This window comes from Schistocerca americana, chromosome 5 (genome assembly GCF_021461395.2).
Source record: "Schistocerca americana isolate TAMUIC-IGC-003095 chromosome 5, iqSchAmer2.1, whole genome shotgun sequence".
In the NCBI taxonomy this organism is placed as follows: Eukaryota; Metazoa; Arthropoda; class Insecta; order Orthoptera; family Acrididae; genus Schistocerca; species Schistocerca americana.
This window is the reverse complement of record NC_060123.1, coordinates 375,278,186-375,301,518: the sequence shown is the minus strand read 5'-3', so window position 1 is coordinate 375,301,518 and position 23,333 is coordinate 375,278,186. Positions and strand designations below refer to the sequence as shown.

General features: G+C 38.3%; 1 protein-coding gene across 1 annotated transcript in view; it reads left to right on the top strand.

Annotated features, from left to right (window-relative positions):
• The window catches only part of LOC124616395, a 219,108-nt gene that overhangs the window by 175,554 nt on the left and 20,221 nt on the right, over positions 1-23,333 (top strand). The window lies entirely within an intron of this gene.

Below are 23,333 nucleotides of genomic sequence, written 5' to 3'. Positions count from 1 at the left end.
CTCAGGATGTGTTATGCAGCTCTCCAGCTGTGCAAGTCTCTTCATCTCTGCAAAACTACTCCAACATACATCACTTGGACCTGCTTACAGTAGTCAAGTGTTGGCTTTTCTCTATAATTTTCACTCTCCATTCTTGTCTTCCCAAGTTAACCATTACTTGATGCCTAAGATATGTCATCAGTCTATCCCATGTTTTAGTCAAGTCGTATCGAAACACTCTTTTTTCCCCAATTTGATTCAGTGCCTCTTGATTAGGTACTAGTTGCTAGATCTACTCATATTCTGTAGCACCACAATTAAAAGCTTCTATTTTCTTCTTGTCTATAATGATTATCTTCCATCTTTTTGGCTTCTCTACAAGGCTGCATTCCAGACAAATATATTCTTTGAAGACTTCTGAATGCTTAAACTTACATTATATTTTAACAAATTTTTCTTTTTCAGAAATGCTTTAGCAGTTCGTGCCTTGTATCTTTACTTCTGCTATTGTCAGTTATTTTGTTTTCACAGTATCAAAACACATTTATAACTGTTGGTGTCTAATTTGTTACACATGAAATGTATTCGCAGTTGTGAATACAAACAACCATCAGCTTTATAAGTGAATGATGACAGTGAAAATTTGTGCTGTTCTGGGACTGGAACGTAGTTTTCCCGTTTTACGTTAGCGGTTGCCTTAACCATTTTTGCTATCAGTGCACGGCTCATGGCCAGACCTAAACTTACATATGTTGTCATTCCTGTATCACAACCTGACTCATACACACAGTACATAATTCTCACACAGGGGAGGACATCTTAATTGAAAGTCACTGCCTTTTATCAGTGGATCAATATGATGTTACAGTGCCTGTGTTGTTAAAAAGAACAATGCAATGTTTCTTCGGACTTGCATGCTCAAATTTTCATTGTTGTCATTCCCTTATACAGCTGATGTTCATTCATATTTCATAACAGATGTAGTCATCACAGTGCCTGTTCCTACGAACATACATGCAGGTCCAAGGGAACATTGCATCGTTCCTCTTAACAACACAAGCACTGCAATATTGTATTTATCTGCCAACAGCACATGGCAATTTTCAGTTAAGATGTCCTCCCCTGTATGACAATTACATAATGTGTGTACAAGTACAGGTCATGATGCAAAAATGATGACAAGTGGAAGTTTGGGTCTGGCCATGAGTCACGCATGGATAGCCAAAACGGTTAAGGTGACCACTAGTGTAAAGCAGGAAACTCGATTTTGAGACCCAGTCCGGCACTGATTTTCATTGCTGTCATTCACTTATACAGCTGATGGTTGTTCATATTCACAACTGCAAATACATAACAGCTGTAGTCACTGCAGTGCTTGGTTCTTCAGTCATGCAAGCATGTATGAAGGAGTGTTGAATTGTTCTTCTTAACAACAAAGGCAGTGCAATACCTAATTTGTTAACCTAATATCATCAGCGTTGCCATATTTAATTCAACTACTTTCTTTTACCCTTGTTTCACTTTTGTTGATGTTCATCTCATAACCTCTTTCCAAGACACCACCCATTTTGTTTGAGAGATCTTCCAAACACTTTGCTGTCTCTGACATAACTACTGGTTCATTGGAAAATGTCATAGTTTTTATTTTTCTTCCCTGTTTTAATTCCTTTCTCAAATTTCTCTTTGGCGACTTTGCTGCATGCTCTAAGTACAGAGTGAATAACATGGGGAATAGGCTAATATTCTGCCACAGCCCCTTCTAAATTACTGCCTCCGTTATATGTCCCTCATCCTTTATAACTGCAGCCTGATTCCTGTACAAGTCTTGAATACCAATTTGCTGTCTGTGTTTTATCCCTTATAACTTCAACATTTCAAAGAATGTGTTCCAGTCAATAGTACCAAAGCTTTTTATAAATCAGCAAATCTATAAATGTGGGTTTGTCCTACTTTAATCTATCTTTCAAGATGAATCATTGGGTCAGTATTTCTCCATATGTTGCTACATTTTTCTGAGATCCAAACTGATATTCCTCCAGATCTGCCTCTACCACTCTTTCCTTCATTTTGTCAATAATTCACATTAGTTTGGCATATTAAACTGATGGTTCAGTCATAATCACACCTGACAGTGTCTGTCATCTTTGTTATTGGAGTTCTTACATTCTCTTGGTTTCTGAGAGCTTAACAAGCTCATGTATCATCAGTAAGCAGGTCAGATTGGCTGTAGGTTGCACTAATTATATAGAGAGAAGAGACTTGCACAGGATAGATTACCGGTAACTTCAAGAGCTGCATCAAACCAGTGCTTGGACTGGAGATCACAACAAGAACATCTGTCATACGTAGGATTTGGAACAGTTTTGTCATGGCTGGCTCTCTCAAGAATCTTAATGATTCTGAGGTAATGCCATCTATTGCAGGCACTCTGCTTTGACCTATGTCTTTCAGTGCTCTGTTGACACAATTTTCCGTTTCATCTCCTCTTTCCTTTGTATAATATTGTCTCAGAGTTTATTTCATTTATACAGCCCTTCTACATATGACTTCTGGATTCTTTTAGTATCATTGACCTGCAATCTGAGATTTGATGCATGTACTGTTACTTGTCTTTTCCCAAAGAACTCTGTAATCTATACTACTGTGTAAAGACAAGTCGTTGTATAATGCAGTTACCAAATATGTCAAAAGTACTTGACTGATTTACTTCAGATTTTTGTATGATATGGTAATAAATGTTTGGACAGATGTAGACTACATTTTTAATTTATGTAGTATATAAATATATGCTTACTACATAAACAGGAAACATTGTTAGGAAAAATCTCAAGAAGTTCTTGACCAATTTACTTCAAATTTTTACACGATACTCTAATGAAGCTTCAGACAGACATAGGCAATTTTTTTTTTTTAATATGTTTGATACACGAATATATATTTAACATATTTGCTACTATACAAAGACCAGTTGATGTTTAACATTGTTATGGTCAGGAGGGGATTTGTAAGGTCAGGGTAACTGTAAGCAGCTGGTATAGAATTTTGCTGGAGAGAAAGTTGGTGTAATTTGTGGCAGCATTGTTTTCAGCCATCATTTTTTTTATTCGGACATCACTTCCATCTCCTTTTTTGTTGTTGAATTTTATTAATTGTTGAGCTTTTTATGTTGATGTGTCTAGCAATTTGTTAGCTCCAGATTTCAGAAGAAAGAAAATTGTATTATTTTCATTTATTTATTGCTAAGTTAAAACACATTTATTATCTGTTAAGTTATTTTATCATTCCCAACCGAGATTATAATAATGAAATTATTTAATTTTAAGCAAAATAAGAAACCACTCCATGTTTACATTTAGCCTCTAAAAATTACAAAGTGGGATGATTAGGTACAGATACTGAGTGGAGATTGTGTAACAGTAAGATGATGTTATTTCATTACAGGTTTTGAAAAATGCTGAGAACCTAGATCAAAATGTGTACAGATTGCAGCTATGCTGTAAATGATGTGTCAAGGTCTGTGCATGATTTATCAATGAAATTACATTTGCATCATTTTATTCAATTTTTTTCTTTAGATGAAAGGTACCTCAGGATAAATTAGGCCTTGAACTTCCTCAAGCTTTTTCTTCACATATTGAAGCAACGCTGGCCAATAGTTTAATTACTCATGCAGTAATCGAAGATCCTTGTGACAAAGAGGAACTTAATTCATTGGTACAACAAAATTGTAGACAGAATTTATTGAAAACTCAATCTGAAGATTGTCATCCTAGTGAGGATTTATGAAACACAACCTCTGTATTTTGTATTCCTTTGAAGAAACATGAGCACCAACTGAGCACCTGCAATGGTCCCAAAAGAATGCTAGAGATCCATGTGTAGTGTAAACCTTCTATAACAACCTGAATAATTTGTATTAAATATGTGGGCTAAAAGATAATGAGGAATCATTCTTTGTCTACAACTGGGATAAGTCTGTGTTTGGCAGTGACTCAATTAGAGTAATTGCTCTTGGGACAGAGGGACAGTTGCTGAAGAGGTCTCTTCTGGATCAGGTAGAGAAATCTGCAACTGTTTTGCTTGTGTTGCTACAGATGACACTTACTTGCCATCATTGATCATGCATAAGGATGGTGCAGTCACAGTCGGTGGACTTTTATGTGTACCTAACCATAAACACACTATGCCGCTTCAACACATGGGTGGATGGAGGAGTCTTTTATCAGTGGGTCACTGCCTGCCTGACATACAAAAATGTCATACAAATCATCAGTTATCCAGTCAAAGTACTGTTTAGATATTTGATGGGCGTTGGTGGAAATGGCTGTGCTTACTGAGTGATTTACCTGACAGACACCCCTTGACAAATTTGTGTATGGCCCTGTAGAAACCATATGTGCTTAAAAATTTAGCCATATATTTTTTGTTTATGTGCTCTCTTTATGTGTATTAGCAATGAATATGTTACCTTCCATTACAGTTTTAATGATAGTCATCTACCGCCAAAATGATATTCGATAAAGTGTTTCAAAAATTGCTTAGTTTGGAATTTTTAATAAATTCCTTCCAAAAATTGCTCATTTTGGAACTTTTATTTTATCTTGGTTGGGGTGGTTGTAAACACTGGTATAATCATCCAGGAAAATGTTCAAAAGTCATGACAGTGTTGGTTTACACATTCCCCTGTTGGCAAATCCACATCCAGTCTGCGGTTATCATATGCCCCTGATGTAATGAGGTAAACGTAAACTTGTTTTGATGTCTGTTATTTCAGTCCTATCATATCTTAAAATCACAAAAATGACTCATGCAAATCAAAGTCAAAACTTCTCAAAATCGTTTCCAGCTACTACAGCTGACCCTACTAAAAATCTCAAAAAGTTCTTGAGAAATTTACGTCATATTTTTACTCAATATTGTAGTAATCATTTGGACAGATGTAGACTACATATTCTTTAGATTATATATGGTATACAAATACATAATGTACCATATAAAGGAGAAATGTTATTAGCAATTTCGTCGAGATGTTCTTGAAAGATTTACTTCAAATTTTTGCACAGTACTGTAGTAAGCAATCGGAGATATATAAAACTGATAACTTGTTCCATGTGTAATGGCATCAACTTGTATAAGGCACGAATGGTGTCCTGCAGCATAGCCATCCACGCTGCCTTCACCTGGTTCCGAAGTTCAACTGTGGTTGTTGGTATTGTATCACATCACTGCACCTGGCATTTCAGCATATCCCACACATTTTTGATTGACAAAAAGTCTGATGATCTCATGGGCCAGGGCAAAAGGCTGACATCCTGTGACACCAAGAAGGCACATGTTCATGCAGCAACATGTGGTTGTGCATTGTCTTGCTGTAAAATGGAGTCTGGGGTGTTGTGCAGAAAGGGTATGGCTACAGGTTGCAGGAAGTCATTCATGTAGGTCACACTGGTCACAGTACCCTGGATTTGCACCAACTGTAATTTGTGGTTGTACCCGAACATACCCTACCCGAACATACCCCACACCATAAGGCCTTGAGCTGGTACCGTATGTCTGGTGCAAATGCAGTCATTGTGACACCACTCCACCTCTCTGCATCAAACCAAAATGTGGCCATCATTGTCAAACAAACAGAACCTGAAATCATCCAAAAACTATACCTTATGCCATTCCTGTCCCCAGTGATGTCATTCCATATGGCATTGCCATCTGGCATAAATCTGCACATCTGTCAAAGGTAGGTGGAGAAGTGGATGACACACATAACCCATGCCGTAATGAACAGTGACGGTCATCGCTGATAGTGTACAAAGTGTTACACGGTTCCACTGTTGCGCCAGAGCCAAGAAGATGAAGATCTGCCCTGTAATGGCATTCGATTGAAGTGTTGATCTTCTCGGTGGATGGTCTTGGTGGTGCGACATGGCCATTCTCGTCATGTTCTACAGGCTTCCAGGAACCATTCTGCGCACACCTGTAACACTGCTGAAACCCTTCGTCCCACATGAGCAGCAAATTCCTGTATAGATGCGTCACATTCTCCCATGCTGGTAATGTGTGCCCTCTTTCAAACTCACTGATTTGATGGTATGATTCATGCATATGTCCGTGAGGCACCCTGTAAGTCTGCTCAAGTCATACTGATCCATTGCCTTCAGTTTATAGTGACGATGAGATCTGCAGGCAAGTATTACCATATTGGACCTGATGGGATACCAGTTCGATTTTACACAGAGTACGCAAAGGAACTTGCCTCGCAGCGGTGTACCGTAGGTCTCTAGAAGAGTGTAGCATTCCAAAGGATTGGAAAAGGGCACAGGTCATCCCCGTTTTCAAGAAGGGACGTCGAATAGATGTGCAGAACTATAGACCTATATCTCTAATGTCGATCAGTTGTAGAGTTTTGGAACACGTATTATGTTTGAAGATAATGACTTTTCTGGAGACTAGAAATCTACTCTGTAGGAATCAGCATGGGTTTCGAAAAAGATGATTGTGTGAAACCCAGCTCGCACTATTCGTCCACGAGACTCAGAGGGCCTAGACACGGGTTCCCAGGTAGATTCCGTGTTTCTTGACTTCCGCAAGGTGTTCGATACAGTTCCCCACAGTTGTTTAATGAACAAAGTAAGAGCATATGGACTATCGGACCAGTTGTGTGATTTGATTGAAGAGTTCCTAGATAACAGATCGCAGCATGTCATTCTCAATGGAGAGAAGTCTTCCGAAGTAAGAGTGATTTCAGGTGTGCCGCAGGGGAGTGTCGTAGGACCATTGCAATTCAAAATATACATAAATGACCTTGTGGATTACATCGGAAGTTCACTGAGGTTTTTTGTGGATGATGCGGTGGTATATCGAGAGGTTGTAACAATGGAAAATTGTATTGAAATGCAGGAGGATCTGCAGCGAATTGACGCATGGTACAGGGAATGGCAATTGAATCTCAATGTAGACAAGTGTAATGAGCTGCGAATACATAGAAAGAAAGATCCCTTATCATTTAGCTACAATATAGCAGGTCAGCAACTGGAAGTAGTTAATTCCATAAATTATCTGAGAGTAGGTATTAGGAGTGATTTAAAATGGAACGATCATATAAAGTAGATAGTTGGTAAAGCAGATGCCAGACTGAGATTCATTGGAAGTATCCTAAGGAAATGCAATTCGAAAACAAAGGAAGTAGGTTACAGTACACTTGTTTGCCCACTGCTTGAATACTGCTCAGCAGTGTGGGATCCGTACCAGATTGGGTTGATAGAAGAGATAGAGAAGATCCAACGGAGAGTAGTGTGCTTCATTACAGGATCATTTAGTAATCACGAAAGTATTACGGAGGTGATAGATAAACTCCAGTGGAAGACTCTGCAGGAGAGACACTCAGTAGCTCGGTACGGGCTTTTGCTGAAGTTTCGTGAACATACCTTCACGGAGGAGTCAAGCAGTATATTGCTCCCTCCTACGTATATCTCGCGAAGAGACCATGAGGATAAAATCAGAGAGATTAGAACCCACACAGAGGCATACCGACAATCCTTCTTTCCACGAACAATACAAGACAGGAATAGAAGGGAGAACCGATAGAGGCACTCAAGGTACCCTCTGCCACACACCGTCAGGTGGCTTGCGGAGTATGGATGTAGATGTATAGAAGTGGTGTTGTGCTGCGATATCAATGTTGAACTCGAACACATGAGCCGACGTGGTTCAAATGCTTATCATTTCTGTAGAACATGCTAATGTACATGTCCTGTGAATATAAACATCCTATCTCTAGGTATATATGAGAGAGAGAGCGGGGGGGGGGGGGATGTTGATAGCAAAAACCTCAATAGATTTGACCAATTTACATCCAGCTTTTACATGATATTCAAATGAATATTTGGATGGACATATGCTGTATATTTTAAATATATATAATATATAAATTTATACATGATATATAATATGGATAATTTGTTAGCAAAAATATTGAAAATTTACGCAGGAGAGCTCAAAGTCTTAGGTGGGTGAGCGTTTCACATTATGTCAATAAACCAGTCATGAGTAGCACACTGCGCTACCTACAATACAAACAGGCTTCAAACTGCATACCTCCTACATCAATGTAGAGCCTACATCATTGTTGCTAAGCCTCATGCACATGAACCAGTGCGTGCAGTTGTTTTTGAAGTATTTCAGTCGCTCCATGGACTCAAGCAATAAGGTCCTCCACTGAAGTTACAGCTGTGCCGTGTACCATACTCTTCCTACTATCCCACAGAAAATAGTCAAGAGTTGTTAGATCTGGTGATTGTGCTGGCTGTCGAACTGGTTCACCTCGACCAATTCATCAATTGGGATATGCGATGTTGAAGTGATTCTGCACATTGACATTGGAGCGTGCTATATCTCTGTCTTGTTGCAGCCACATGTCCATCTGAATATTAAGTGGCATGACATCCACTAGGGTAGGCAAAACATGTCCAATAAATGTGAGATAGATCGGTCCTGTTATCCTGTTTGGCTGTAGATATGGTCACCAATTATCTCAATGCAGAGGTCAGCATAAATCCTATGTCGGTGATTCTAAATCACCTGTGCATGCAGATTTTCATCTTCTCAACCATGCACATTGTGCAAGTTTAATATGCCATCTTAAGTAAATACGAATCGTACTAAGCTTTAAGAATTGTGGCTGGAGTATACACTGCTGTAAATACTACTGCACAAACTGTCCCTGTCATGGGTAGTCCATCTCCCGTAATGCGTGGATTTTCTGAAGATGGTATGGATGGAGCTGGTGTTCATAAACAACACACCACACAGCACTTTTACCTGTGTGCTGTGCCTGTGCCACCTGCCGAGTGCTGGTGGCTGGGTCACTTTTGAACATTGTCAGCACATCCTCCTCCAACTGTAGTTTTAGACTTGAACATGGGCAACACACATCACATTTTGACACCTATCAGAGGGCAAACAGTAGACTGGGGATAATATTCTCATGTACCAAGCACAAAGTGCTACTGCTTTACTGTACAATGGACACACCATGGACAAAAAGTACCTCCATGCAACTTTCTGGCTTCTCTTAGTCCTCTCTATGGCTGTAAACAAGAAATGATGTGCGGTATGTCTGCTTGGAAAATGTTCCACGTACAATCTTCCAGTAGCTCTCCCATTGCAATCTGTTTTGCTGTATGCGAGCACCATGTTTATCATTTCCACAGCTGTGCTGTTACATGTCACACTGCTATTAACAACATTACTAAGCTGGCAGACCACACAAGGCCCATAGTAGGATGTGTGCAAGGGCTGAGTGGAGGAATGTAGTGCATGCACAAGAATGATATTAGGCTTAGGTTTTCCATCTGCAGGACTCAGATGGCTAAATGATTGCATAACTATTGCATTGAGACAGCAAAATGACTCTGAACAAACTGTCACAACCATTCACTCTCAGACTTTGATGCTGTCCAGTGCCCAAGCTGTACGTTTCCAGATAAGGTTTCCTTCTTGAAAAGCAATCAGTTTGCCTTCACACATGACATATTAAGCACTGTCATCATTTTTTGGGACACTCTGTGTATATACTATGTGAAGGGGAAACATTGTCAGAAAAGATTTCAGAAAGCTCTTGATCAATTTACTTCCATTTTTACACAACATTCAAATAAATACTTGGATGGAAATATGCTATGTACTTTAACATATATAATATGTAAATATATACATAATATATAATAGGGAAATGTTGTTAGCAAAAATATTGAAAAGTTGTTGACCAGTGTACCTCAAATTTTTACATATGCATTCTGGTCAGAGCTGCTGGTGGCATCCTGTGTGAATGTATGTATGTTTTCTTCTCTGAGGAAGGCTTTGGCGGATAGCTACATGTGTAACAGTCTTTTTGTTGAGCCTGTCTGCAACTCAGTTGGTCATCTTTATGGTGAGTAGCAATCTATCCTATTTCTAATATTGTTGTTATTCCAACCCGGAGTTTCCATTGCCTACATGAAGGAGAAACATTGGTAACAAAAATCTTAAAAATATCTTCCTTGGTTTGCTTCAAGTTTTTAAACCATGCTCTAATAAACTTTTGGACTTACATAGGCTACTTTTTTAAAAGTAACTATGGTATCTAACAAAATACACAATATAGAAAGGGGAAGCATTGTTAGCGGAATTCTCAAAATGCTCTTGATTGATTTACTTCAAATTTTTAAACAAATCTCTATAAACCTTCAGACGGATAGTGGCTACATATTTTTGATATATGTCATACATAAATATTGAAAATTTCTTGATCAGTTTACTTAAAATTTTTGTATATGTATTTCGGTCAGAGCAGCTGATGGTAGCGTGTGTGAACATATGTATACAGAGGAAATATTGTTAGCAAAAATCTAAAAAGGTTCGTAGCCAGTTCGGTTAAAATTTTCAGTTAGTTTAACTCTGATAGCAGGACATTCAAATCAATAGGCTGATTGTTCCTCCCATTTATATTCTTCCTCCTTTTTTTACACAACTACGTTCTGTTTTGTTTTCCTCATCACAGTCGGTTTTAACAGAAAATTTAAAAAGTTGTATGTATGGCTTATCTGCTACGATTAGAGTACTATTATGGAATCTGTATCAGCCAAAACTTTGTTATCTACCCATTTTCACATTAAAACTAAGGGAAATAGTGTCATTGAAGCTACTATCCTCACAGATCCAGCAGTGGCAGAGATCTCTCATACCCCTTATACCAATGGTCCCAACCAATTTACCCATTTATGTGACTGACTTCAGTTTTCATTGACTGTAACAATGAACAGTGCCAAAGATCAGCAAGAGAGGGGTATGAGAAGATAGACTGGGGGGGGGGGGGGGGGAGGGGCACATAGAGAGAGGAAAGGAGGAGCTGGACAGAGAGAGGAGGGAAGGAGGGAAGTGGAGATGGAGAGGTATTTTTGGAGGGGTGGGGGGGAGAAGATCGAGGTACATGTCTAACTCCCATACATATTTTGCAATTGTGAAGCACTGTCGTGTTCGCTAGTTTTCCAATAAATTGCATCTAAATTTCCTATAGTCAGCCATGCTTGTGTAGCTGTGCATTTCTCCTATACCTACTCCTGCTCTGCCATTTTACACTTACTGTCAATCTCATTTTTTTGACATCTGTATCCCCTCTTTTGCCTGCTCCATTTTTGTTGTTTGTCCTTTCATCATTTAAGTGTAAGATCTTGTGTGGTATGCACAGAATTGTAGTTGGAATTTTATTTTGCCTAGTTGTTCCTCTACTATGTTTACTATTTTTTCTCTCAAATCTACCCACTCCTTTTCTATACCTGTAGCCTGTTCTAGTCAGTTATTGCTTACTGCTACACTGAAACTTATACATGTCCCATCTCCTTAAGTTCCTACCATACAGCAATTTCTTGATTTGATAGCTAACTAAAACAAATTATCCACATATGCTCCTAGAAATATCTTCCAGTTCAGAACATTGTTTCTAAATATGTCTTACTGTTATATAATGTGTGAAACTTTCCAGCATCTCTTGGTCTCTCCCATATGTACATATTTCTATGGTAATTCTTAAACCAATGTTAACAGTGATTAAACTGTGCTTTGTGCAAGATTCTACCAGATGTCTTCCCCTTTAATTGCTTTTTCTTCCTTTTCTAAGTGACTAAAGAAGATAAAAATTTCATCATATTCATGCAGGTACTATTTGTGAATGTGTAGTGGAATGTCCGTGAAGCAGTATATATAGAGATGAATGTAAGGAACATATTAATGCACAAAATAATAAGAATGGCCTATAGAAAGACAACAGAACTAATAATGGGCCAGATCATCTTTTACATTTCAGCATTGTTCTCGGCAACCACTGGTTGACAAGTAATCATAATTGGTTCAAATGGCTCTGAGCACTATGGGACTCAACTGCTGTGGTCATCAGTCCCCTAGAACTTAGAACTACTTAAACCTAACTAACCTAAGGACAGCACACACATCCATGCCCGAGGCAGGATTCAAACCTGCGACCGCAGCAGTCGCACGGTTCCGGACTGCGCGCCTAGAACCGCGAGACCACCGCAGCCGGCAATAAGAGTAAGATGTATTCCCCAGCAAGCAGGCAAGAAGCAGCGCGTCAAGTAAGTCTCACTACTAACTGCCCCCCCCCCCCCCCCCCACACACACACACACACAATATATATATATATAAAGTGCAATGTCAACAGACAGCAACCTTTGTTAATTGAAACTGTATGGTTTCAGAGACTTTTCACATCTCAAACTGCTATGATGTATATATGCAGACTGAAGTGATGAATGAAAATTTGTCCAAAGCCCATGATACGAACCCGGGTCTCTTGCTCACTTGGCATATGCGGTAGTCACTAGATCTGGCTATTTTCTTATTACACTTAGCAGGTGTTTCATGGATTCTTGGGGCAGTGAATTTCACCTGGCAATGTGGCTTTGCACAGCTGCATGGACTACCCTAGCATGCTTCCCTCCTAAGTGCGAATTCCCATTCATGCCTCAGCCCACTTGGTATTCGCCCTAAACTCAAACAGCATTGCAGAGACTCTCTAACCGCATTGGTACTGCATCTCAGCATTGAATAAAATGGGAGATTCTGCCTGAAACCATTGTTAATTGAAACTGTGTGATTCCAGAGACCTTTTCAAATCTTAAACACCTATGACATATATATGCAGACTGAAGTAACAAATTAAGATTTGTGCCAAGACCCATTGTTGAATCCCGGCCTCAATACAAATTTTCATTCGCTGCTTCAGTCTGTTTTTATACATCATAGTTATAATGCTTTGCACATGTGTGGTGCAGTGCTGATACATCCCAAGGCTTTTGCCCATAACAGATTCCATCTTCAGTTTGAACACTTCTATTAGCATTTTGGAGTCAGCATTGAGGAGTTTGGTAAGCCTTATTTGCTCCATCCTCTAGGCATGTTCCTTTTTGAGTGTTACAACTATAATTCCCTCTTTGAATTCCTTAGGCATTTGGTCAGCATACCATACATCATTTGTTAATTCCAGTGGGGATGCTCCGATAACATGCTAAAAATGCTGGTAAAATTCTGCAGATAGCTGGTCGTGACTCTGTGATATATGCTCTTTGTACCTTGAAAGCTGCTACTTTGATTAAAAAGTTCTGTAAGGAAGATTCTTTCTTCCATCATGAGGACATTTCTGTCTCCCAAAGTGTTTTTGCGTGGTTGTGCATTGATAGTTGCTTGTTGGTAGAGATGACAGAAGTAGGTGTGAACATGAGGCATTATTTCGTGTTGTGTATGTAACAGTTGTCCAGATTCATCATAGACTTTGTAGATCATCACGGCATTGCACCATGACACTGATCGTTATGTATGGTAGAAAGGTGCAATTTCATTTTTGGCCATGTCTTAGACTGGATCTAACAATAAGAATAATGTCTTCCAGGTAGTACCATCTAATGTTCATAATTTTAGCTTTTTATTTTTTAATCTTGCAGTAGACTGTCAGCATTAATGATGTTTCCACTTTGATACAGTTCTTGAAGATGCTGATAATAAAAATCCACTGTTTGCTTGTGTCAGATATATTTTCATCTTAAGTGGATGTAATCATAAACTGTAACTGAGGTTTGGCATAATAATGGCACCATTCCAGAATATTGTTGTATCTATCTTTGTGTTGAAGGCTGTACTGCCATTTCCATTGTATCACCTCATCAAGTTCTTGATCACTGAGAAGAATGAATGTTGAGCTTCCAATATCCTCTGCCACCATATACAGTCATATGATATTAATTAATGTAACACTGTTAGGCGCAGTGATCGGAGGCATTAATAGAAGCAGTTTCACAGTCTGTGATTTTGTTAATAGGTTCTGAAACATACATACTTTCTAGTCTCTTCCTGAATCAGCACGATAATAAAAATCCACTGTTTGCTTGTGTCAGAAATATTTTCATCTTAAGTGGATGTAATCATAAACTGTAACTGAGGTTTGGCATAATAATGGCACCATTCCAGAATATTGTTGTATCTATCTTTGTGTTGAAGGCTGTACTGCCATTTCCATTGTATCACCTCATCAAGTTCTTGATCACTGAGAAGAATGAATGTTGAGCTTCCAATATCTTCTGCCACCATATACAGTCATATGATATTAATTAATGTAACACTGTTAGGCACAGTGATCGGAGGCATTAATAGAAGCAGTTTCACAGTCCGTGATTTTGTTAATAGGTTCTGAAACATACATACTTTCTAGTCTCTTCCTGAATCAGCACATATGAATGTATATTCTACATTACCACCACATTGTTTTTCCTGACTTCAGTTAGGTGTAATCTGTGTATGAATTGTCCATCTGCTTAGCTGAGTGGTAACTTGCTTGCCTAACATGCAGCAGGCCTGGATTCGATTCCTGGCTGGGTTGGAGATTTTCTCCACTCGTGGAGTGGGTGTTGAGTTGTCCTCATCATCATCCATCATCGATGTGCAAGTCGCCCAATGTGGCATCATCTGAAATAAGACTTGCACCCGGTGGCCGAACTTCCTTGGATGGCGCCTCCTGGCCATCATTGCCACACAGTCATTTCATTTTGTGTATGAATTGTTCTAATTCAGAGCACTTTTCAGACTTGGTCCTTATTTTTAATGACACTGTTGAAGTTACCACTAATAATTAAGCCATCAGTGCAATTGGCAAGAAATTCGATAATATCTGTGTGGATAAGGGCTGCTCGATATTGATGATTTTGGCTTCTGGGCTGTGCATAGCTATGCGATTTTTATTCACATTGGTGGCTGTATTATTTAAAAGCTGCCAAACGTTTTGATATGGACTACCACCATGAATTAAAGTGCCAGTCCTAATTTTATACAATTTATAGAGATTAAGCACATGTTTGTAGCCAGGTTTGTAACAATCGTCAGTCAAAAGCTCTTTAAGAAGTACCGCATCTATGTTGTTAGTTCCATACAAGAAACCTCTGTCAGTGGGTATCCAGTTTATATTGAGGGTGGTTATATTAAAAGTTTGCAGGCTGAATTGTCAGACATACCCTGATCTTGGTCCTTCCATCAGTCTTCCCTACTGCAATCCTGAATCTCAATCTCATAAGTATGTGTTTACTCATCTGAGTCCCCCCCCCCCCCCCTTTTTTTTTAACAATTGCATCTTGGGCTCAAATGGTTTTGATTGGGATTTTTGTTATTGCCTGTAGCTTCTCTGTTGTGTCCACGGGCCTGCCATGTGCGATAATAAATTTCCTTTGTATAATGACCTCGCCAGAACTGGGAAACTGAGCTGCTTCTTTTATAGTATGTTTTGCAGTCTGTTTTAAAGTCCCTGCTTTGAAGCTTTGTCTGACAAGCTACCTCAGTCTCCAACAGCTGTTTTTTGTCCCTCTTGCTCCTTATCCATTTCAGAAGACAGTGACTGCTTTGTGTTGGAAAATGCCTCAGACAGTTGACTTACTTGAAAATTATTGCCTCCAAAAATAGTTAGTTCACAGGTTTTATCCTGAGATGAAATCTTAGCACAAGTCTGTATCAGAATGCTTCCGGTATGACATAAGAGTAAATAGGAACAGCCCTGTTCCCTGCCACATTCCCCACTAGCCTAGCCTTTGCAGCCAGCTGTGTTGTTTTGCAGTGAGTACATTCAGCCCACAGGTGTTCTGTAGAGTTACACTCAGCACAGGTCATCATAGATTGTCAATACCAGGAATTCGCTAACATACAAAAATTATAGAGTATGTTTCTGTAAATCAATTCTCATGGTGCAAAGACCATTATAATACTTTGAAGTGCACACTACCATCCCACTTATCATTTATAATACTGTAGACGTTTTCATAGGGAAACAGGCCTGACACAAGACACCACCATCAAGTTTGAAAGGCAAATTACACATCTTAAGTACTCAGCCAAAGACCAGCACAGCTTATCTGCACCATACTCACCTTGTTGTTGCTGTGCATGCAGGTAGAAGTTCCATGTGTTAACATAGAAAGTGTTAGTATTAAAGTCATGCTTGCCCACTAACAGAATGACATTTTAGTAATTGATTGCAAGCAACTTGGCTTTTTGAGAACCACACAAAAAATTGCCTTTTGGACAGGTGTTTTGCTTCACAGCTATTTTGTCACCAAGACTGGAGCAAATCACCACATAAGTTTCCAAACATGCACAGAATTATTTTACAACTGACCCACTATGTATAACTTTTAAATTTTTATTTGAGTATATTTTAATTTTTATTTATTTATTTATTCATCCGTAGACAACTTGTGTTGTATGGATGTCGTCAACTGTATACATGGAATGAGTATATACATAATAGTACTTCTGGTAGCACATATTTCTATGGTGCAACTTAATCGTTTGTACACAAAACAAATACAGACCAATCTTAGTTACAAATAAATATAAATTTACAAATGTATTCTTGCATGGATTACACAAAACAAATACATACCAATCTTAATTAAAGATAAATATAAATTTACAAAGGTACTCTTGCATGAACTGAGGTGAACACATGTCATTTACAGTATTCTTTGACAGTATAGTAACATTTATCTGCTAAATAATTTTTTGCAGCTTTCCTAAAGGCATGTATTCCAGTTTCAGCTTTGATCTCCTCTGGAAGTCTATTATACATTTTTAATCCATTAAATAATAAACTATTTTGGGTTTTTGTTTTGTTTTTTCGTATGAGATGCAAATGGTGGCAGGATCTAGTCCAGTGTTGGTGTATAGATCTGTTTTGTGTGTACTGGTCAATGTGTTTCTTTATATATATCACAGTCTGAAAGATGTATTCACATGGTACTGTCAAGATTCCCATGGTTTTGAATAAATCAGTACAGTGAGCTCTCTTGCTGCTTTTTGTTATTATTCGTACTGCCCTCTTTTGGAGCTTGAAAATTGCTTGTATGTTCTGCACATTTGTACCCCAGAAGGTTATGTCATAACTAATTATTGAATGCACATATGCAAAGTATGTTGTCTTAGCACATGAACTATTACATACTGACATAATTATCCGGAGTGCATAGCAAGCAGTAGCAATTTTCTTTTCTAGTGCTGCAATATGGTCAGTCCAGTTAAGCTGTGAGTCAACATGCATTCCTAGGAATTTTGTGTTTGTGACACAATCTATAAGTTCATCTTTAACTCTTAGGCCTATGTTATTATGTTTTTTATTTATGTGGAAATTAATACTGTTTGTTTTTTTAATATTGAGGGTAATTTGTTGCTTACTACCCACTTGCATACATGATCGAGAGTTTCTTCAGCTTTGTCTCTCAATTTGTCTGGTGACTCGTCACTGATAAGGATACTGCTATCATCTGCAAATAGTATTGCTTCCCCGTATTTGACACTCTGGGGAAAATCATTGATATATATTAGGAAGAGTATTGGCCCTAACACACTTCCCTGAGGGACTCCTATGTTAATATGTTCTGGTTTGGAAATGTGTTTTGTCAATCTGCTGAACTTCGTTTGTGAGATCTCTACACACTGTACCCTATTTTCCAAGTACGATTGAAACCAATTATTTACTGTTCCCCTTATTCCTAGTGCCTCCATTTTGTTTAGTAGTATTTTGTGGTCTACCGTGTCAAATGCTTTGCTAAGGTCAAGGAATATGCCTGTTACATGTTCACCTTCGTCAAGTGCTTCTAAGACAAAATTAGTGAAGTGAGCTACTGCTGAACCTGTGCTTCTTCCTGGCCTGAAACCAAACTGTTCTTTACACAGTAGGTTGTACTTGTTTAGGAAATCCATTAGTCTCTTTTTCATTATATTTTCTATTACCTTGGAAAAGGATGAGAGTAATGAGATGGGCCTATAGTTTTCTATATTTTCTGGATCGCCGTTCTTAAATAGAGGCAGGACTTTGCACATTTTAAGTATTCTGGGAAGCAGCCTGCAGTGAAAGATTCATTTATGATGTGTGCCAAATGATGTTGTATGCTGTCAATGCAGTCCTTCAGTAAGCACACTGGCACTTCATCTAAACCTGCTGATGTTTTATTCTTTAGATTCTTCACAACCATCCTTACTTCTTCTGTAGAAGTCGGTAACAGTAACATTGAGTTATCCATATAGTTCAATTTTTGTTCAGGCTGTTTTTTGCCAAACTTTTGCTGTAGCTTGGTAGCAACACTGCTGAAGTACTCATTTACAGTATTTACTAGTGTATTCGGGTTATGTATAATAGCACCATTATGTTTAATTTGAATGTTTACTGTTTTTAATTTATTACTGTTTGTTTCCTGTTTGGTAACAGTCCAGGCTACTTTAATTTTATTTTCTGCCTTTTCTATAATACTGTCATTGTGGGTTTTTTTGCATCTTGTAATACTCTTCTGTATATTCTTTTGTCTGTGTGGTAGTAGTTTAGGAAACCAGGATCACTATGGTAGTTTTTTAACCTGTTCAGTTGTTTGAGTGTTGCAGAGGATTTCCTTATTCCTTTGGTCACCCAGGTATTTCTTTTGTGTGAGTGTACTGCAGTTTGCACCTTTGGGAATGCTTCATCAAATCTGAGTTTAAATAGTGACATGAATTTAGAAAATTTCTTATTTACACTAGTTTCAGCATACACTTCTTCCCAAGTTATACTGCTTATTTGCTTGGCAAATTCTGATCTGTTTGGTTTGGAGAAAACCCTTCTGTATGTGTATGTTTTAGTTGTATTGTCTATATTTATGTTTAATTTTAGGATTTGACAGGAGTGATCAAAAAGGCCAAGGTTATCTACAATAATTTCACAACTTTCTTTATCTATGTCTGTGATGATGTGATCAATTGTTGATGATGAGTTTTTGGCTATCCTCGTGGCTCTGTTAACTAATGGTGATAACTTATAACAGCGCAATATATTCAAGAATGAGTTACAGAAACTATCTGGGTTTTGTGTGTTTATATTTAAGTCTCCACAAATGAGAACCTTCCCTTTAGGATTTGAAGCCATGTCTAGAATCTGGATTAGTTTTGCAGTGAAAGTATCTATATCACCACTGGGTGAACGGTAAATACATATTATAGTTAACCTTTGTGCCTCATCTGTCTTGCTTATCTCTATGGCTGATATTTCTATGTGTTTTTCCTCACTTACAGAATTAATATCATCTCTAATTTTATAGGCAATTCCTTGCTTAACATATATACATGATCCACCACCTCTAATGGTGGTTCTACTATAATGACATGCTAGTATATATGAGTTTAAATTTATTAATGTTATTTCAGTTCCTCTACACCAATGTTCAGTAATGCAAGTGACTGAACTGTTTAAAGTTTGTAGTTCCACTTCTAATTGTCGCACTTTGTTTCTGATAGATTGTATATTTTGATGAAAGACTGAGAAACGAGGACAGCTTATCTTGCCTGTATCTTTTGTTTGCATTTTGTTGACAGTGACTGATGCTTTGCGCCAGTTTGTCCCAGTTTTTTTCTCCTCTTGGTGCTGAACCATAAAAAATTCTCCTTTGGAGTGATGTACTTTCTTGTCCTCTGGCTCCTTCTGATGGGGTGTGGTTTAGCTGGTGGCTTCTCCATTGGTACTGTCGTTTCTGGTGCTACTGCTGTTGTTGGCTTTGCTGTTGTCTGTCCCACTGTTGCTGTGTCTCCTGTTCTTATTGTTGGTGGTGGTGGTGAAGGTTCTGCTGATGTCAGTTCTGCTGCTGACGAGATGACTGCCTTTGTTGATTTTTCTTGTACTGTGGAATGTTCTATTACTGATAGTGGTATAACAGTTGTTTTTGTGTTGAAGGTGTTTTGAAGTAGTTTTAATTCATCATGTTCGCCAGATATTCTTTCCCAATACTGTTTAAGTGTAGTCCATGTTCTGTATGGAATCTACGACCTATATTATTTATATTAACACATTTAACATTTTTAAAACGTCTACAGATTTTGGCAAACTGATAGTTGGCTTTTTGTATTTCTGTGTTTACACATGATTGGTTATCCAGATCGTGCCGATGTGGTGTATTCACGATTATCACATTTGTATGCTGGCCATATTTTTGTTGTATATGCTGGCAGTTCTAATTCAGGGGCTCCCTGTGCTGTTCAGTTTTTGTCCTCCTCAGTGTTTTCAGGGACCACCTTCTTGATGAGATGCAGTATGTGCAAACCTGGTACATTTGAGGTGTCATAGTATTAAGAAATTTCATCTTGGTAAATATCGGATGATACAGTGCAGCATTTCTTGGCATGAGAAGTAGATGGGAAAAATTATTCAAGTATTGTCTACATAGGGGTTTAATATGCAATTGTTTTTACAAACATGCTACAGTTTCCAAGTCTCCTACCAATGAATCAAATTAGTGACCTGCAAAAATGGCATTTTAGAACAATTTTCAAATATGAAGCATATATTGCACCGATTAAGGTTTATTACTGAATTGTACAAAAATTTACTGTACAAATTATGATATAATAAAATTATGAAACAAAAAAACATGAAAAAAATTTAATTGTGCATTTCTACTTTTAAACTACTTTTTTTGTGGAGAGTAGTTAGTATTTCGTAGCAGTCCTTAGTAATAGATTACAAAGAAAAATACAAAAAGTAACATGACAATGATAAATTTACTTTTCTGTTATATTGTTGTTATTCACCTATCGTGACGGGTACTTTGCCACATAAATTCTGTGTATTGCACTACAATGAAGGTGACAGCCATTTTATTGCTCCAATAGGTGTTGCCAAATTTTTGTAGTTGTTTAGTTTAGTGGTAGTACAACTATTATGACCAAAAATGTTTACAGTAAAATACATTCATATTTTTAATAATGCATTCATTTAGTAAACTTTTGAATTTTCTGTTGAAACACTTACATGGCGGCAAGTCCTCACTACGAAGTCATGAGTCAGTAAGATAATATCACATGACACAGACCTTAAGGACATTTCTCACATGTGTCCCAGTATATCGGTAATGAATATAGTACTCTGAAAATTATTCCCACAGTGCTTCAGCCTATAACTCAGCCTATGTGATACTTCTACATAATCTCTCTTCACATTGTTATTCCCAAATGTTTGTAGGAAATGAATGACTGTAATTGTGACTCATTAATTCTTCAGTCAAAGGGTAAACTGCTTTTAGATATTTCCTGTAATTGTGACTCATTAATTCTTCAGTCAAAGGGTAAACTGCTTTTAGATATTTGTTGTGAAAATAATGAGTGGAAGCAGAAATGAGATTTGTGAGAAACTTACAATAAAATTGGGGACCACATAGTAGATGAAGTTAAAGAGGTCTGCTACCTTGGAAGCAAGATAACATTTCATGGACAAAGCAAGGATGACATAAAAAGCAGACTAGCATAGGAAGATACAGCATTCCTGCCCAGAAGTGTACTAGTATCATACATAGGCCTTAATCTGAAGAAGACATTTCGAAAATGTTCATTTTGAGCACAACGTTGTATGAAGGGAAAACTAGAAAAGAAAATAATCAAGGCAATTTGAGGTATGGTGCTATAGAATGATCTTGAAAATTAGGTGGACTTACAAGGAATGAGGAGGTCCTTCACAGAAATCAGTGAAAAAGGAAGATGGGACAGGATGATAGGATATATGTTAAAATGTCAGAGAAGGACTAAATGGTACTAGGAGAAACTGTAGATGGTAAAAACCTTAGGGGAATGCAATGATATGAATACATTCAAGAAGTAATTGAGAGTGTAGGTTGCAAGTGCATATTTTCCTACATTAATAGCTAATTGCCAGTCTTTGTACTGGGCTCATATTTTGTTAAGATCTAGTGGGATGTTACTCCAGTTTTTATGAGTTTATCATGTGCAAAAAGCCCAAGCCCCAGCAAGGACCTGTCCCTTGGGACACACCGCATATTACTTGAGTGTCTGTAGATTACTTTGTCCATGATAATATGCTGCATCTTTTCTGCCTGTCAGGAAATTCTTGATCCAGTTGCAATTCTAATTATATATTCTACAGAAATATATATTCTTCAGAAGGAATTTGTGTGAAACAATCAGTTTCGCACTGGAGATATACCGGGTGATTATAATTAAAGTTAAACTTTCAAAATGCTGTAGAAATAACACCACTGGTCATAATGATGTCAAATTGCAACAGAATATTATCGGGGATGGGGGAAATGTATGGCGGAAGAAAAAAAATATAGTGTGAAAATTGATCAGTAGGTGGTGCTGTATGTGTCAGAATACATAAATGAAAATACCTGTCATGCACATGACCCATTGACGTTGGTATAAACTCGCCGATACGTGGCTTTTCCTCCTTTCGCGTGTGCGACATTCGCCATGACTGTCTCAATGCAGGATCGTGCTCTGCTTGTTAAGCTATATTACAAGAATGATGACCGTGCACACGTCGCTTTGCAGATGTTCTTTGGATACTGAAGGGTTTGAAAAAAAGGCATTGGTCCAATGACTGCTGTGGGTCTGGAGAAAATCATTCAGAAATTCAAAAAGACAGGTTCTTTTCGTGTGCAACCTGGTAGAGGGAGGAAACGAATTGATTTGACATCAGTGGAAGCAGTGGCTACAGCAATGCAGGAGGAGATGAGTGGTGGTGTGCAAACATGTAATGCACAGAGAATTGCCCGAACATTGGATGACCCTTGAGCATGGTGCGTAAAATCCTATGAAACCTCCTTCTTTGCTGTCCATTCAAAATCACCCACGTGCACGAATTGCTTCCTGTTGAGCTGCCAGCAAGAGAGACCTTTGCTTTAGAATTTCTTGCTTGCATCGAAGTGGACAATGATTGGGCACGGAAGATTTTGTGGACAGACGAAGCCCACTTCCATCTGACAGGATATGTCAATACACAGAATTGTTGAATATGGGCAATGGAAAATCCACGTGCAAATGAACCAGTACCACTTCATGCTGAAAAGGTCACTGTGTGGTGTGGGTTTATGGCATCATTTAACATAGGGCCATATTTTTTTGAAGAGACAGGTGCTTCCAGTCCTGTTACCTGTACCATCACTGGTAAGCGCTATGCATGTCTTTTGTGCAGCCCCGCCCTTCCAGCTCTCCAACAGTGTGGATGGGATCATTTTTGTGCAAGATGGCGCACCTCCGCACATTGCAAATCCAGTTAAGCAGCTGCTGAAGCACCATTTCAGAAATGCTAGAATTATGAGCTGTCGTTTCCCTACAGCCTGGCCATCCCAATCACCTGATCTTAATCCGTGTGACTGCTATGCTGTTGGTGTGCAAACATGTAGTGCATGCTTCTGAAAGATGTTAAGTTCAGTGTTCCGATTGCAAATTTAGCGGCCTTGAAGGCACGCATTGTGCAACACATTCTGAATGTGGCCCCGGAAACACTTCGATCAGT